We start from the raw sequence: 16611 nt of genomic DNA, 5'->3' as shown, positions 1-16611 counted from the left end.
GTCCGCAATCCACAACCCTCAATCCTCAATCCTCAATCTTCAATCATCAATATTCAATCTTCAATCCTCAATCCTCAATCCTCAATCCCCAATCCTCAATCTTCAATACTCAACCTTCAATCCTCAATCCTCAATCCTCAGTCCTCAATCCTCAATCCTCAATCCTCAATCCTCAATCTTCAATCCTCAATACTCAATCTGCAATCCTCAATCCTCAATCCTCAATCCTCAATCCTAATTCGTCACTCCTCAATACCCAATCCTCAATCTTCAATCCTCAATCCTCAATCCTCAATTCTCAATCCTCAATCCTCAATCCTCAATCCTCAATCCTCAATCCTCAATCTTCAATCCTCAATACTCAATCTTCAATACTCAATCCTCAATCATCAATCCTCAATCCTCAATCCTCAATCCTCAATCCCAAATCCTCAATCCTCAATCCTCAATCCTCAACCCTCAATCCTCAGTCCTGAAACCTCAATACCGAATCCTCAATCCTGAATCCTCAATCTTCAGCACTCAGTCCTCAACAATCAATTGTCAATTCGCAATCCTCAATAGAATATCCTCAATTCACAGTTTTCAATACTCAATCCCCATTCTTCAATCTTCAAATCTCAATCCACAAACATCAATTCTCATCACTCGACCCTCAACACTCAGTCCTCAATCTTCAATCCTCAATCCTAAATCCTCAATATTCAATCCTCAATACTCAATCTTCAATCCTCAATCCTCAATTCTCAATCTTCAATACTCAATCCTCAACCGTCAATCCTCAATTCCCAATCATCAATCTTCAATACTCAATCCTCAATCTTCAATCCTTAATCCTCAATACCCAATCCTCAATCCTCAATCCTCAGTCCTCAATCCTCAATCCTCAATCCTCAATCCTCAATCTTCAATCCTCAATACTCAATCTTCAATCCTCAATCCTCAATCCTCAATCCTCAATCCTCAATCCTCAATCCTCAACCTTCAATCCTCAATCCTCAATCCTCAATCCTCAATCTTCAATCCTCAATACTCAATCTTCAATACTCAATCCTCAATCATCAATCCTCAATCCTCAATCCTCAATCCTCAATCCCAAATCCTCAATCCTCAATCCTCAATCCTCAACCCTCAATCCTCAGTCCTGAAACCTCAATACCGAATCCTCAATCCTGAATCCTCAATCTTCAGCACTCAGTCCTCAACAATCAATTGTCAATTCGCAATCCTCAATGGAATATCCTCAATTCACAGTTTTCAATACTCAATCCCCATTCTTCAATCTTCAAATCTCAATCCACAAACATCAATTCTCATCACTCGACCCTCAACACTCAGCCCTCAATCGTCAATCCTCAATCCTAAATCCTCAATATTCAATCCTCAATACTCAATCTTCAATCCTCAATCCTCAATTCTCAATCTTCAATACTCAATCCTCAACCGTCAATCCTCAATTCCCAATCATCAATCTTCAATACTCAATCCTCAATCTTCAATCCTTAATCCTCAATCCTCAATCCCCAATCCTCAATCTTCAATCCTCAATACTCAATCTTCAATCCTCAATCCTCAATCCTCAATCCTCAATCCCCAATCCTCAATCCTCAATCCTCAGTCCTCAATCCTCAATCCTCAATCCTCAATCCTCAATCTTCAATCCTCAATACTCAATCTTCAATCCTCAATCCTCAATCCTCAATCCTCAATCCTCAATCCTCAATCCTCAACCTTCAATCCTCAATACTCAATCTTCAACCCTCAATCTTCAATCCTCATTCCTCAATCCTCATTCTTCAATCCTCAAGACCCAGTCCTCAATCTTCAATCCTCAATCCTCAATCCTCAATCCTCAATCCCCAATCCTCAATCTTCAATCCACAATCTTCAATCCTCAATCATCAATCCTCAATTATCAAACCCCAATACTCAATCTTCAATCCTCAATCCTCAATCTTCAATCCTCAATCCTCAATCCTCAATCCCCAATCCTCAGACTTCAATCCTCAATACTCAATCTTCAATCCTCAATCCTCAATACTCAATCCTCAACCTTCAATCCTCAATACTCAATCTTCAATCCTCAATCCTCAATCCTCAATCCTCAATCCTCAATCCTCAACCCTCAATCGTCAACCTTCAGCCCTCAGTCCTCAACAATCAGTTGTCAATCCTCAATCCTCAATACAACATCATCAATTCACAGTTTTCAATACTGAATACTCAATCTGCAATCTTCGAATCTCTATCCACAAACATCAATTCTCATCACTCAACCCTCAACACTCCGTCCCCAATCCTCAATATTCAATCCTCAATCCTCAATCCTCAATCATCAATCCTCAATTTTCAATCCTCAATACTCAATCTTCAATCCTCAATCCTCAATCCTCAATCCTCAATTCTCAATCTTCAATACTCAATCCTCAACCGTCAATCCTCAATTCCCAATCCTCAATCTTCAATACTCAATCCTCAACACCCAATCCACAATCTGCAATCCTCAACCCTCAATCCTCAATTCTCAATCCTCATTCCCCAATCCTCAGACCTCAAACATCAATACTCAACCCTCTGTCCTCGTCCGCAATCCACAACCCTCAATCCTCAATCCTCAATCTTCAATCATCAATATTCAATCTTCAATCCTCAATCCTCAATCCTCAATCCCCAATCCTCAATCTTCAATACTCAACATTCAATCCTCAATCCTCAATCCTCAGTCCTCAATCCTCAATCCTCAATCCTCAATCTTCAATCCTCAATACTCAATCTGCAATCCTCAATCCTCAATCCTCAATCCTCAATCCTAATTCGTCACTCCTCAATACCCAATCCTCAATCTTCAATCCTCAATCCTCAATCCTCAATTCTCAATCCTCAATCCTCAGTCCTCAATCCTCAATCCTCAATCCTCAATCTTCAATCCTCAATACTCAATCTTCAATACTCAATCCTCAATCACCAATCCTCAATCCTCAATCCTCAATCCTCAATCCCAAATCCTCAATCCTCAATCTTCAATCCTCAATACTCAATCTGCAATCCTCAATCCTCAATCCTCAATCCCCAATCCTCAATCTTCAGTCCTCAATCTTCAATCCTCAATCATCAATCGTCAATACTCAATCATCAATCCTCAATCCTCAATCCTCAATCCTCAAGCCTCAATCGTCAATCCTCAATCCTCAGTCGTCAATGCTCAATCCCCAATCCTCAATCTTCAATCCTCTATCCTCAATCCTCAATCCTCAATCCCCAATCCTCAATCTTCAATCCACAATCTTCAATCCTCAATCATCAATCCTCAATTATCAAACCTCAATACTCAATCTTCAATCCTCAATCCTCAATCTTCAATCCCCAGTACTCAATCCTCAATCCTCAATCCTCGAATCCTCAGTCCTCAAACATCACTCCTGAATCCTCAATCCTGAAACCTCAATCTTCAGCCCTCAGTCCTCAACAATCAATTGTCAGTCCTCAATCCTCAATAGAATATACCCAATTCGCAGTTTTCAATACTCAATCCCCAATCTTCAATTTTCAAATCTCAATCCACAAACGTCAATTCTCATCACTCAACGCTCAACACTGAGTCCCCAATCCTCAACCTTCAATCCTCAATCCTCAATCATCAATACTCAATCCTCAATCTTCAATCCTCAATACTCAATCTTCAATCCTCAATCCTCAATCCTCAATCCTCAATCCTCAATCCTCAATCGTCAACCTTCAGCCCTCAGTCCTCAACAATCAGTTGTAAATCCTCAATCCTCAATACAGCATCATCATTTCACAGTTTTCAATACTGAATACTCAATCTGCAATCTTCAAATCTCTATCCACAAACATCAATTCTCATCGCTCAACCCTCAACACTCCGTCCCCAATCCTCAATATTCAATCCTCAATCCTCAATCCTCAATCATCAATCCTCAATTTTCAATCCTCAATACTCAATCTTCAATCCTCAATCCTCAATCCTCAATCCTCAATCCTCAATCCTCAATCCTCAATCCTGAATCCCAAATCCTCAATCCTCAATCCTCAATCCTCAACCCTCAATCCTCAGTCCTGAAACATCAATACCGAATCCTCAATACTGAATCCTCAATCTTCAGCCCTCAGTCCTCAACAATCAATTGTCAATCCTCAATCCTCAATAGAATATCCTCAATTCACAGTTTTCAATTCTCAATCCCCATTCTTCAATCTTCAAATCTCAATCCACAAGCACCGATTCTCATCACTCAACCCTCAACACTCAGTCCTCAATCTTCAATCCTCAATCCTAAATCCTCAATATTCAATCCTCAATACTCAGTCTTCAATCCTCAATCCTCAATTCTCAATCTTCAATACTCAATCCTCAACCGTCAATCCTCAATTCCCAATCCTCAATCTTCAATCCTCAATCCTCAATCTTCAATCCTTAATCCTCAATCCTCAATCCCCAATCCTCAGTCTTCAATCCTCAATACTCAATCTTCTATCCTCAATCCTCAATCCTCAATCCTCAATCCTCAATCCTCAATCCTCAATCTTCAATCCTCAATACTCAATCTTCAACCCTCAATCTTCAATCCTCAATCCTCAATCCTCATTGTTCAATCCTCAACACATAGTCCTCAATCTGCAATCCTCAATCCTCAATCCTCAATTCTCAATCCTCATTCCTCAATCCTCAGACCTCAAACATCTATACTCAACCCTCTGTCCTCGTCCGCAATCCACAACACTCAATCCTCAATCCTCAATCTTCAATCATCAATATTCAATCTTCAATCCTCAATACTCAATCCTCTATCCCCAATCCTCAATCCTGAATGTTCAATCCTCAATAACCAATCCTCAATCTTCAATCCCCATTACTCAATCCTCAATCCTCAATACTCGAATCCTCAGTCCTCAAACCTCACTCCTGAATCTTCAATCCTGAAACCTCAATCTTCAGCCCTCAGTCCTCAACAATCAATTGTCAGTCCTCAATCCTCAATAGAATATACCCAATTCGCAGTTTTCAATACTCGAACCCCATTCTTCAATTTTCAAATCTCAATCCACAAACATCAATTCTCATCACTCAACCCTCAACACTCCGTCCCCAATCCTCAATATTCAATCCTCAATCCTCAATCCTCAATCATCAATCCTCAATTTTCAATCCTCAATACTCAATCTTCAATCCTCAATCCTCAATCCTCAATCCTCAATCCTCAATCCTCATTCTTCAATCCTCAATCCTCAATTCTCGATCCTCAACACTCAATCCTCAATCGTCAATCCTCAATCCCCAATCCTCAATCTTCAATCCTCTATCCTCAATCCTCAATCCTCAATCCTCAATCCTCAATCCTCAATCCTGAATCCCAAATCCTCAATCCTCAATTCTCAATCCTCAACCCTCAATCCTCAGTCCTGAAACATCAATACCGAATCCTCAATACTGAATCCTCAATCTTCTGCCCTCACTCCTCAACAATCAATTGTCCATCCTCAATCCTCAATAGAATATCCTCAATTCACAGTTTTCAATTCTCAATCCCCATTCTTCAATCTTCAAATCTCAATCCACAAACATCAATTCTCATCACTCAACCCTCAACACTCAGTCCTCAATCTTCAATCCTCAATCCTCAATCCGCAATCTTGAATCCTCAATACTCAACCTTCAATCCTCAATCCTCAATTCTCAATCCTCAACACTCAATCCTCAATCCTCAATCCCCAATCCTCAATCTTCAATCCTCTATCCTCAATCCTCAATCCTCAATCCTCAATCCTCAATCTTCAATACTCAATACTCAATCTTCAATCCTCAATCCTCAATCCTCAGTTCTCAATCCTCAATCCTCAATCCTCAATCCTCAATCTTCAATCCTCAATACTCAATCTGCAATCCTCAATCCTCAATCTTCAATACTCAATCCTCAATCCTCAATCCCCAATCCTCAATCTTCAATTCTCAATACTCAATCTTCAATCCTCAATCCTCATTCCTCCATCGTCAATCCTCAATCCTCAATCCTCAATCGTCAGTCCTCAATCCCCAATCCTCAATCTTCAATCCTCTATCCTTAATCCTCAATCCTCAATCCCCAATCCTCAATCTTCAATCCTCAATCTTCAATCCTCATTCACCAATCCTCAATTTTCAATCCTCAATACTCAATCTTCAATCCTCAATCCTCAATCCTCAATCTTCGATCCTCAATCCTCAATCCTCAATCCTCAATCCTCAATCCTCAATCCTCAATCCCCAATCCTCAATCTTCAATCCACAATCTTCAATCCTCAATCATCAATCCTCAATTATCAAACCTCAATACTCAATCTTCAATCCTCAATCCTCAATCCTCAATCCTCAATCCTCAATCCTCAACCCTCAATCCTCAGTCCTGAAACCTCAATCCCGAATCCTCAATCCTGAATCCGCAAACTTCAGTCCTCAGTCCTCAGTCCTCAACAATCAATTGTCAATCCTCAATCCTCAATAGAATATCCTCAATTCACAGTTTTCAATACTCAATCCCCATCCTTCAATCTTCAAATCTCAATCCACACACATCAATTCTCATCACTCAACCCTCAACACTCAGTCCTCAATCTTCAATCCTCAATCCTCAATCCGCAATCTTGAATCCTCAATACTCAACCTTCAATCCTCAATCCTCAATTCTCAATCCTCAACACTCAATCCTCAATCCTCAATCCTCAATCCCCAATCCTCAATCTTCAATCCACTATCCTCAATCCTCAATCCTCAATCCTCAATCCTCAATCTTCAATACTCAATACTCAATCTTCAATCCTCAATCCTCAATCCTCAGTCCTCAATCCTCTATCCTCAATCCTCAATCCTCAATCTTCAATCCTCAATACTCAATCTGCAATCCTCAATCCTCAATCTTCAATACTCAATCCTCAATCCTCAATCCCCAATCCTCAATCTTCAATTCTCAATACTCAATCTTCAATCCTCAATCCTCATTCCTCCATCGTCAATCCTCAATCCTCAATCCTCAGTCGTCAGTCCTCAATCCCCAGTCCTCAATCTTCAATCCTCTATCCTCAATCCTCAATCCTCAATCCCCAATCCTCAATCTTCAATCCTCAATCTTCAATCCTCAATCACCAATCCTCAATTTTCAATCCTCAATACTCAATCTTCAATCCTCAATCCTCAATCCTCAATCCTCGATCCTCAATCCTCAATCCTCAATCCTCAATCCTCAATCGTCAATGCTCAATCCCCAATCCTCAATCTTCAATCCTCTATCCTCAATCCTCAATCCTCAATTCCCGATCCTCAATCTTCAATCCTCAATCTTCAATCCTCAATCCTCATTCTTCAATCCTCAATACTGAATCTTCAACCCTCAATCTTCAATCCTCAATCCTCTAACCTCATTCTTCAATCCTCAACACCCAATCCTGAATCTTCAATCCTCAATCCTCAATCCTCAATTCTCAATCCTCAATCCTCAATCCCCAGACGTCAAACATCAATACTCAACCCTCAGTGCTCGTCCGCAATCCACAACCCTCAATCCTCAATCCTCAATCGTCAATCACCAATATTCAATCTTCAATCCTCAATCCTCAATCCTCTATCCTCAATCCTCAATCCTGAATGTTCAATCCTCAATACCCAATCCTCAATCTTCAATCCTCAATACTCAATCCTCAATCCTCAATCCTCAATCCTCAGTCCTCAATCCTCAATTCTCAATCCTCAATCCTCAATTCTCAGACCTCAAACATCAATACTCAACCCTCAGCCCTCGTCCGCAATCCACAACCCTCAATCCTCAATCCTCACTCTTCAATCATCAATATTCAATCTTCAATCCTCAATCCTCAATCCTCTATCCTCAATCCTCAATCCTGAATGTTCAATCCTCAATACCCAATCCTCAACCTTCAATACTCAATCCTCAATCCTCAATCCTCAAACCTCAATCCTCAGTCCTGAAACCTCAATACCGAATCCTCAATCCTGAATCCTCAATCTTCAGCCCTCAGTCCTCAACAATCAATTGCCAATCCTCAATCCTCAATAGAATATCCTCAATTCACAGTTTTCAATACTCAATCCCCATTCTTCAATCTTCAAATCTCAATTCACAAACATCAATTCTCATCACTCAACCCTCAACACTCAGTCCTCAATCTTCAATCCTCAATCCTAAATCCTCAATTTTCAATCCTCAATACTCAATCTTCAATCCTCAATCCTCAATTCTCTATCCTCAATCCTCAATCCTCAAGCCTCAATCCTCAATCCTCAATCCTCAATCTTCAATCCTCAATACTCAATCTTCAACCCTTAATCTTCAATCCTTAATCCTCTATCCTCATTCTTCAATCCTCAACACCCAATCCTCAATCTTCAATCCTCAATCCTCAATCCTCAATTCTCAATCCTCAATCCTCAATCCTCAGACCTCAAACATCAATACTCAACCCTCAGTCCTCGTCCGCAATCCACAACCCTCAATCCTCAATCCTCAATTCTCAACCCACAATCCTCAGTCCTGATACCTCAATACCGAATCCTCAATCCTGAATCCTCAATCCTCAGCCCTCAGTCCTCGACAATCAATTGTCAATCCTCAATCCTCAATAGAATATCTTCAATTCACAGTTTTCAATACTCAATCCCCATTCTTCAATCTTCAAATCTCAATCCACAAACATCAATTCTCATCACTCAACCCTCAACACTCTGTCCTCAATCTTCAATCCTCAATCCTAAATCCTCAACCTTCAATCCACAATACCCAATCCTCAATCTTCAATCCTCTATCCTCAATCCTCAATCCTCAATCCTCAATCCTCAATCCTCAATCCTCAATCCTCATTCTTCTATCCTCAATACCAAATCCTCAATCTTCAATCCTCAATCCTCAATCCTCAATTCGCAATCCTCAATGCTCAATCCTCAGACCTCAAGCATCAATACCCAACCCTCCGTCCTCGTCCACAATCCACAACCCTTAATCCTCAATCCGCAATCTTCAATCATCAATATTCAACTTTCAATCCTCAATCCTCAATCCTCAATCCTCAATCCTCAATCCTCAATCCTCAATCCTCAAACCTCAATACCGGAGCCTCAATCTTCAATCCTCAATCCTCAATCCTCAATTCTCTATCCTCAATCCTCAATCCTTAGTCCTCAAACCTCAATCCTCAACCCTCAACCCTCATCCTCAATCCTCAATCCTCAATACTTAACCATCAATCCTCAATTTTCAATCCTCAATACTCAATCCTCAATCCTCAATCCTCAGTACTCAATCCTCAATCTTGAATCCTCAATACTCAATCTTCAATCCTGAATCCTCAACTCTCAATCCTCAACACTCAATCCTCAATCGTCAATCCTCAATCCCCAATCCTCAATCTTCAATCCTCTATCCTCAATCCTCAATCCTCAATCCTCAATCCTCAATCTTCAATACTCAATACTCAATCTTCAATCCTCAATCCTCAATCCTCAGTCCTCAGTCCTCAATACTCAATCCTCAATCCTCAATCTTCTATCCTCAATACTCAATCCGCAATCCTCAATCCTCAATCCTCAATCCTCAATTCTAATTCGTCACTCCATGAAGCCCAGTCCTCAATCTTCAATCCTCAATCCTCAATCATAAATTCTCAATCCTCAATCCTCAATCCTCAATCCTCAACCTTCAATCCTCAATACTCAACCTTCAATACTCAATCCTCAATCCTCAATCCTCAATCCTCAATCCTCAATCCTCAATCCTCAATCCCAAATCCTCAATCCTCAATCCTCAATTCTCAACCCACAATCCTCAGTCCTGATACCTCAATACCGAATCCTCAATCCTGAATCCTCAATCCTCAGCCCTCAGTCCACAACAATCAATTGTCAATCCTCAATCCTCAATAGAATATCTTCAATTCACAGTTTTCAATACTCAATCCCCATTCTTCAATCTTCAAATCTCAATCCACACACATCAATTATCATCACTCAACCCTCAACACTCAGTCCTCAATCTTCAACCGTCAATCCTAAATCCGCAATCTTCAATCCTCAATACTCAATTCTCAATCCTCAATCCTCAATCCTCAATCCTCAATCCTCAATCTACAATCCTCAATACTCAATCTTCAACTCTCAACCTTCAATCCTCAATCCTCTATCCTCATTCTTCAATCCTCAACACCGAATCCTCAATCTTCAATCCTCAATCCTCAATCCTCAATTCTCAATCCTCAATCCTCAATCCTCAGACCTCAAACATCAATACTCAACCCTCAGTCCTCGTCCGCAATCCACAACACTCAATCCTCAATCCTCAATCCTCAATCTTCAATCATCAATATTCAATCTTCAATCCTCAATCCTCAATCCTCAATCCTCTATCCTCAATCCTCAATCCTGAATGTTCAATACTCAATACCCAATCCTCAATATTCAATCCTGAATCCTCAACCGTCAATCCTCAATTCCCAATCCTCAATCTTCAATCCTCAATCCTCAATCCTGAATCCTCAATCCTCAATACCAAATCCTCAATCTTCAATCCTCAACACTCAATCCTCAATACGCAATCCTCAATCCTCAATCCTCAATCCTCAATCCTCAGTCCTCAGTCCTCAAACCTCAATCCTCAAACCTCAACCCTCATCCTCAATCCTCAATCCTCGATCCTCAATCTTCAATCCTCAATCCTCAATCCTCAATTCCCAATCCTCAATCCTCAATCCTCAGACCTCAAGCATCAATACCCAACCCTCTGTCCTCGTCCTCAATCCTCAATCTTCTATCCTCAATACTCAATATTCAATCCACAATCCTCAATTCTCAATCCTCAATACGCAATCCTCAATCGTCAATCCTCAATTCCCAATCCTCAATCTTCAATCCTCAATCCACAATATTCAATCCTCAATCCTCAATCCTCAGTCCCCAATCCTCAATCTTCAATCCTCAATACTCAATTTTCAATCCTCAATCCTCAATCCTCTATCCTCAATCCTCAATCCTGAATGTTCAATCCTCAATACACAATCCTCAATCTTCAATCCTCAATACTCAATCCTCAATCCTCAACCCTCAATCCTCAGTCCTCAAACCTCAATCCTGAATCCTCAATCCTGAATCCTCAATCTTCAGCCCTCAGTCCTCAACAATCAATTGTCAGTCCTCAATCCTGAATAGAATATACCCAATTCGCAGTTTTCAATGCTCAATCGCCAATGTTCAATCTTCAAATCTCAATCCACAAACATCAATTCTCATCACTCAACGCTCAACACTCAGTCCCCAATCCTCAATCTTCAATCCTTAATCCTAAATCCTCAATCCTCAATCCTCAATCCTCAATCCTCATTCCTCAAACCTCAATCCTCAATCCTCAGTCCTCACCCTCAATTCTCAGTCCTCAATCCTCAATCCTCAATCATCAATCCCAAATCCTCAATCCTCAATCCTCAATCCTCAATCCTCAGTCCTCAAACATCAATCCTGAATCCTCAATCTTCAGCCCTCAGTCCTCAACAATCAGTTGTCAATCCTCAATCCTCAATAGAATATCACCAATTCACAGTTTTCACTACTCAATACTCAATCTGCAATCTTCAAATCTCTATCCACAAACATCAATTCTCATCACTCAACCCTCAACACTCAGTCCTCCATCTTCAATCCTCAATCCTAAATCCTCAACCTTCAATCCTCAATACTCAATCTTCAATCCTCAATCCTCTATTCTCAATCATCAATACTCATTCCCCAATCGTCAATCCTCAATACCCAATACTCAATCTTCAATCCTCAATCCACAATATTCAATCCTGAATCGTCAATCCTCAATCCTCAATCCTCAATCTTCATTTCTCAATACTCAATCTTCAATCCTCAATCCTCAATCCTCAATCCTCAATCCTCAATCCTCAATCCTCAATATACAATCCTCAATACTCAATCTTCAACTTTCAACCTTCAATCCTCAATCCTCTATCCTCATTCTTCAATCCTCAACACCGAATCCTCAATCTTCAATCCTCAATCCTCAATCCTCAATTCTCAATCCTCAATCCTCAATCCTCAGACCTCAAACATCAATACTCAACCCTCAGTCCTCGTCCGCAATCCACAACACTCAATCCTCAATCCTCAATCCTCAATCTTCAATCATCAATATTCAATCTTCAATCCTCAATCCTCAATACTCTATCCTCAATCCTCAATCCTGAATTTTCAATACTCAATACCCAATCCTCAATATTCAATCCTCAATCCTCAACCGTCAACCCTCAATTCCCAATCCTCAATATTCAATCCTCAATCCTCAATCCTGAATGCTCAATCCCCAATACCAAATCCTCAATCTTCAATTCTCAATCCTCAATCCTCAATCCTCAGTCCTCAGTCCTCAAACCTCAATCCTCAAACCTGAACCCTCATCCTCAATCCTCAATCCTCGGTCCTCAATCTTCAATCCTCAATCCTCAATCCTCAATCCTCAATTCCCAATCCTCAATCCTCAATCCTCAAACCTCAAGCATCAATACCCAACCATCTGTCCTCGTCCTCAATCCTCAACCTTCTATCCTCAATACTCAATCTTCAATCCTCAATCCTCAATTCTCAATCCTCAATACTCAATCCTCAATCGTCAATCCTCAATTCCCGATCCTCAATCTTCAATCCTCAATCCACAATATTCAATCCTCAATCCTCAATCCTCAATTCTCAATCCTCAATCTTCAATCCTCAGTACTCAATCGTCAATCCTCAATCCTCAATCCTCAGTCCTCAATCCTCAATCCTCAATCCTCAATCGTCAATCTCCAATCCTGAATACTCAATCTTCAATCCTCAATCCTCAATCCTCAATCCTCAATCCTCATTCTTCAATCATCAATATTCAATCTTCAATCCTCAATCATCAATCCTCTATACTCAATCCTCAATCCTGAATGTTCAATCCACAATACCCAATCCTCAATCTTCAATCCTCAATCCTCAATCCTCAATCCTCAATCCTCAATCCTCAATCCTCAATCCTCAATCCTCATTCTTCAATCCTCAATACCAAATCCTCAATCTTCAATCCTCAATCCTCAATCCTCAATTCGCAATCCTCAATGCTCAATCCTCAGACCTCAAGCATCAATACCCAACCCTCCGTCCTCGTCCTCAATCCACAACCCTTAATCCTCAATCCGCAATCTTCAATCATCAATATTCAACCTTCAATCCACAATCCTCAATCCTCAATCCTCAATCCTCAATCCTCAATCCTCAAACATCAATACCGGAGCCTCAATATTCAATCCTCAATCCCCAATCCTCAATTCTCTATCCTCAATCCTCAGTCCTTAGTCCTCAAACCTCAATCCTAAACCCTCAACCCTCATCCTCAATCCTCAATCCTCAATCCTCAACCATCAATCCTCAATTTTCAATCCTCAATACTCAATCCTCAATCCTCAATCCTCAATACTCAATCCTCAATCCTCAATCCTCAATCCTCAATCCTCAACCCTCAATCCTCAGTCCTGAAACCACAATCCCGAATCCTCAATCCTGAATCCGCAAACTTCAGTCCTCAGAACTCAACAATCAATTGTCAATCCTCAATCCTCAATCTACAATCCTCAATACTCAATCTTCAACTCTCAACCTTCAATCCTCAATCCTCTATCCTCATTCTTCAATCCTCAACACCGAATCCTCAATCTTCAATCCTCAATCCTCAATCCTCAATTCTCAATCCTCAATCCTCAATCCTCAGACCTCAAACATCAATACTCAACCCTCAGTCCTCGTCCGCAATCCACAACACTCAATCCTCAATCCTCAATCCTCAATCTTCAATCATCAATATTCTCTCTTCAATCCTCAATCCTCAATCCTCTATCCTCAATCCTCAATCCTGAATGTTCAATACTCAATACCCAATCCTCAATATTCAATCCTCAATCCTCAACCGTCAACCCTCAATTCCCAATCCTCAATCTTCAATCCTCAATCCTCAATCCTGAATCCTCAATCCTCAATACCAAATCCTCAATCTTCAATCCTCAACACTCAATCCTCAATACGCAATCCTCAACCCTCAATCCTCAATCCTCAATCCTCAGCCCTCAGTCCTCAAACCTCAATCCTCAAACCTCAACCCTCATCCTCAATCCTCAATCCTCGATCCTCAATCTTCAATCCTCAATCCTCAATCCTCAATTCCCAATTCTCAATCCTCAATCCTCAGACCTCAAGCATCAATACCCAACCCTCTGTCCTCGTCCTCAATCCTCAATCCTCAATCCCCAATTCTCAATCCTCAATCCTCAATCCTCAATCCTCAATCTTCAATCCTCAATCCTCAATCCTCAATTCTCAATCCTCAATCCTCAATCCTCAATCCTCAATACTCAACACTCAATCCTCAGTCCAGAAACATCAATACCGAATCCTCAATCCTGAATCCTCAATCTTCAGCCCTCAATCCTAAATCCTCAACCTTCAATCCTCAATTCTCAATCTTCAATCCTCAATCCTCTATTCTCAATCATCAATACTCATTACTCAATCGTCAATCCTCAATACCCAATCCTCAATCTTCAATCCTCAATCCACAATATTCAATCCTCAATCCTCAATCCTCAATCCCCAATCCTCAATCTTCAATCCTCAATACTCAATCTTCAATCCTCAATCCTCAATCCTCAACCCTCAATCCTCAATCCTCAATCCTCAATCTTCAACCCTCAATACTCAATCTTCAGCCCTCAGTCCTCAACAATCAGTTGTCAATCCTCAATCCTCAATAGAATATCACCAATTCACAGTTTTCAATACTCAATACTCAATCTGCAATCTTCAAATCTCTATCCACAAACAGCAATTCTCATCACTCAACCCTCAACACTCAGTCCCCAATCCTCAATATACAATCCTCAATCCTCAATCCTCAATCCTCAATCCTCAACTTTCAATCCTCAATGCTCAATCTTCAATCCTCAATCCTCAATACTCAATTCTCAATTCTCAATACTCAATCGTCAATCTTCAATCCTCAATACTCAATCTTCAATCCTCAGTCCACAATCCTCAATCCCCAATCCTCATTCTTCAATCCTCAATACACAATCCTCAATCCTCAATCCTTAATCCCCAATCCTCATTCCTCAATCCTCAATCCTCAATCCTCAGTCCTCACCCTCAATTCTCAATCCTCAATCCTCAATCCTCAATCATCAATCCCCAATCCTCAATCCTCAATCCTCAATCCTCAGTCCTCAATCCTCAATCCCCAATCCTCATTCTTCAATCCTCAATACCCAATCCTCAATCTTCAATCCTCAGTCCTCAATCCTCAATTCTCAATCCTCAATCCACAATTCTCAATCCTCAATCCACAGTCCTGAGTCCTCAGACCACAATCCTGAACCCTCAGCCCTCATCCTCAATCCTCAATCCTCGATCCTCAATCCTTAATCCTCAATCTTCAATCCTCAATACTCAATCTTTAATCCTCAATCCTCAGTCCTCAAACCTCAATTCTGAGTACTCAGTCCTGAATACTCAACCTTCAGCCCTCAGTCCTCAACAATCAGTTGCCAATCCCCAGTCCTCAATAGAATATCCTCAATTCACAGCTTTCAATACTCAATACTCAATCTGCATTCTTCAAATCTCTATCCACAAACATCAATTCTCATAACTCAACCCTCAACACTCAGTCCTCAATGTTCAGTCCTCAATCCTCAATTCTCAATATTCAATCCTCAATTCTGAATCTTCAATCCTAATTCCTCAATCCTCAATTCGCAATCCTCAATCCTCAATCTTCAATCCTCCATCCCCAATCCTCAATCATCAATCCTCAATACTCAATCTTCAATCCTCAATCCTCAATCCTCAATCCTCAATCCTCAATCCTCAATCCTCAATCCTCAATCCTCAATCTTCAATCCTCAATACTCAATCTTCAACCCTTAATCTTCAATCCTCAATCCTCTATCCTCATTCTTCAATCCTCAACACCCAATCCTCAATCTTCAATCCTCAATCCTCAATCCTCAATTCTCAATCCTCAATCCTCTATCCTCAGACCTCAAACATCAATACTCAACCCTCAGTCCTCGTCCGCAATCCACAACCCTCAATCCTCAATCCTCAATTGTCAACCCACAATCCTCAGTCCTGATACCTCAATACCGAATCCTCAATCCTGAATCCTCAATCATCAGCCCTCAGTCCTCAACAATCAATTGTCAATCCTCAATCCTCAATAGAATATCTTCAATTCACAGTTTTCAATACTCAAACCCCATTCTTCAATCTTCAAATCTCAATCCACACACATCAATTATCATCACTCAACCCTCAACACTCAGTCCTCAATCTCCAATCGTCAATCCTAAATCCGCAATCTTCAATCCTCAATACTCAACCTTCTATCCTCAACCCTCAATCCTCAATCCTCAATACTCAATCCTCAATCGTCAATCCTCAATTCCCAATCCTCAATCTTCAATCCTCAATCCTCAATCTTCAATCCTGAATCGTCAATCCACAATCCTCAATCCTCAATCTTCAATCCTCAATACTCAATCTTC

Source organism: Calliopsis andreniformis, unplaced genomic scaffold (genome assembly GCF_051401765.1).
Source record: "Calliopsis andreniformis isolate RMS-2024a unplaced genomic scaffold, iyCalAndr_principal scaffold0111, whole genome shotgun sequence".
NCBI classification, from domain to species: domain Eukaryota; kingdom Metazoa; phylum Arthropoda; class Insecta; order Hymenoptera; family Andrenidae; genus Calliopsis; species Calliopsis andreniformis.
Note: the sequence above shows the minus strand (reverse complement) of the source record.